The 3,106-nt window shown below is 48.6% G+C and overlaps 1 pseudogene; it reads left to right on the forward strand.

The window, feature by feature from the left end:
• The first annotated feature begins 1,021 nt into the window (after positions 1 to 1,021).
• Positions 1,022 to 1,160, forward strand: LOC123095325 (uncharacterized; annotated as a pseudogene).
• The last annotated feature ends 1,946 nt before the right edge of the window (positions 1,161 to 3,106 follow it).

Below are 3,106 nucleotides of genomic sequence, written 5' to 3' on the forward strand. Positions count from 1 at the left end.
CAGTCCGCACGCACTCCTGGTCAGCCACGGCCCACGGCAGGGCGGTAGCAATCTACACCGCCGTGCATGACCACGACGACGAAAAGAAGAAACTGCTGCGTGCGTTTGGGCGTTTCAAGTCTCCTACGTACAGCGTAATGACAGTGACACAACGTTGGGTGCTCCACACTGGATAGAGCGGTACCAGTACATGAGCGAGCTATGTGACGGTTGCCGGAACAGCCAAGCGAGGCGAAGACGATCACGGTTCTGTTAGGAATAGTCTAGAGAGTTCTAGATATTTTGTTGTACTCGGTTTGGTTGAGATAAAACCAGAACCGAATCCTGCCTAGAGTTGTTTAGATTCATTCTTACCTCTTTATTTTCTTGTATCCCAAGTCTGTAACGATACTTTGTATACGCCTCGATCAGGGCTTGCTGATCCTATATAAACACGAAACCAGCGGCCTACTACGGTAGGTAAACACGCTTCCTTATTTTCACATGGTAATCAGAGCTTTCCTTCCAAAACACATCTAGCCTTTCCTTCCCAGCCGTCATGTCTTCCTCCTCATCCCATGCCACGGCCAATCCCCTCAACAACCAAATCACCGAGAAGCTTACCCGTGAAAACTTCCTTCTGTGGAAGACCCAACTCCTTCCCCAGATACGTGGAGCCTCCCTCTTTGGATACCTAGATGGATCCATCGCCGAGCCTGAGAAAACCATCACCACCACCGACAAAGATGGAAAGGCTACGAGCATCCCCAACCCGGCACACGCGGCCTGGGTTACCCAGGACCAGCAAGTGCTCGCCTACCTCCTGACCTCGATCACGAGGGAGGTACTAACGCAGATGGTCGCCGTGGAGACGGCGCACGCGGCATGGACCGCTCTGACGAACATGTTTTCGTCACACTCCCGCTCCCGCATCAACAACCTTCGGATCTCCCTCTCCAACGCCGAGAAGGAGACCCAGTCAGTCGCGGTCTACTTCGCCAAGATGAGATCGTTCGCTGATGAGCTGGCGGCTGCCGGCAAACCACTTGGCGAAGATGAACTGATCTCATACATCCTGGCCGGCCTCGACCTAGAATACAACCCCCTGGTATCTGCTCTTGATGCTCGTACTGAACCACTTACGCTAGATGCATTGTACTCCCAGATGGCGAACTTTGATCAGCGCGTCGAGCTTCTTCAAGCCTCTGGCAAAGGCGGCTTCAGATCTTCAGCCAACGCCGCCACTCGCGGGCGTGGTCAACAGCGTGGTCGTGGCATGTCCCGTGGCCGTGGTGGCGGCCGCGGTGGACATGGCCGCGGCTCTGGTGGTGCCTCTCCTGGCTACAACAACAACAGGGGGGCGCCCAAGACCAGGAGGACCAGGAGGACCGGCTGGTGGGGGCTTCCGCAACGACAATCGCCCACACTGCCAAATATGCAGCAAGCCGGGCCACGTTGCCATGGACTGCTGGTACCGGTTCACGGAAGACTATCTTCCAGAAGAGAAGGTGGCCGGATCTATAGCAACCTCATCATATGGGGTAGACACAAATTGGTACGCCGACAGTGGCGCTACTAATCACATCACGGGTGAACTCGAGAAGTTAACCACCCGTGACAAGTACCACGGAGGTGATCAGGTCCACACTGCTGATGGTACAGGTATGAATATTAGTCATATTGGAAATTCCATTATCAGAACCCAAAATCAAGATCTCCATCTAAACAAAATTCTACATATTCCTACTGCCTCACAAAATCTCCTTTCCGTTCATCATCTTACCCTTGACAATCATGTTTACATTGAGTTTTGGTCTTATTTCTTTTTTATTAAGGATCAGGTCACGGGGAGGGTGCTGCATCGAGGTAGATGTAGAGGAGGTCTCTATCCATTGATTCCGTCTAGGACGTCAAATAAACAAGCTTACGGTGTCACCAAGATATCTTCATCGTGTTGGCACGCTCGGCTTGGTCACCCTTCATTTTCAATAGTTCAACGTGTGCTTAGGAATAATAAACTTCCTTGCCATGGGGAGTTAGATGTTGAGTCGGTATGTGACTCATGCCAACGAGCAAAAAGTCACCAATTACCCTATCCAGTGTCTACTAGTGTATCTACCAAACCTCTTGAGTTGATTTTTTCTGATGTATGGGGAGATGCTCCTCTTTCCGTTGGTAGATATAAATATTATGTGAGTTTCATCGATGATTACACCAAATTCTGATGGATTTACCTTATTAAGAAAAAATCTGATGTTTTTGAGGTTTTTCAAAATTTCCAAGCACATGTCGAACGCCAATTTAATGCAAAAATCATTGCCATCCAATCTGATTGGGGTGGGGAATATGAGAAACTAAACTCATTCTTCCAAAAGATGGGCATTGCTCATCATGTTTCCTGCCCCCATGCTCATCAGCAGAATGGATCGGCTCAGAGAAAACATCGCCACATTGTTGAAGTCGGACTTGCTCTTCTTGCAAACTCCTCTGTGCCATTAAAATACTGGGATGAAGCTTTTCTTGCTGCCACATATCTCATCAATTTACTTCCCAGTAGTGTTATCAATTTTGAAACCCCTTATGAACGTCTTTTTCACAAAAAGCCTACCTACAACTCTCTTCGTGTGTTTGGATGCGCCTGTTGGCCAAATCTTCGCCCATATAATTCTCGTAAGCTTTCCTTTCGCTCCAAACAATGTGTCTTCTTAGGATACAGTCCGCGTCATAAGGGGGTCAAATGTCTTGATATATCTACTGGTCGCATATATATTTCCCGAGACGTCGTCTTTGATGAGAATGTGTTTCCATTTGCATCTCTTCATCCAAATGCAGGCGCCCTCCTCCGGAAGGAAATCTTGCTCCTTCCTAAACATCTTCATTCATCCACTTCCTTTGATCACGGGGGAAATAATGGCATTGACCAAAGTAATGTGACTGATATTTGTACTACTCACACACCCTCTCTAGATGATGCAGGATTTGTGACGATTATACAGGTGAAAATTTGGAACAGAATGATCCAGAATTGATGGAAAATGATGCATATATGGAAGAAAATACGCCCATATCGCATGTCCCGCTACAGGACAGCAGCGCGAGATCCGGTGTTGATCCAAGCGCGCGATCC

The sequence above is a fragment of the Triticum aestivum genome, chromosome 4B (assembly GCF_018294505.1).
Source record: "Triticum aestivum cultivar Chinese Spring chromosome 4B, IWGSC CS RefSeq v2.1, whole genome shotgun sequence".
Classification (NCBI taxonomy): domain Eukaryota; kingdom Viridiplantae; phylum Streptophyta; class Magnoliopsida; order Poales; family Poaceae; genus Triticum; species Triticum aestivum.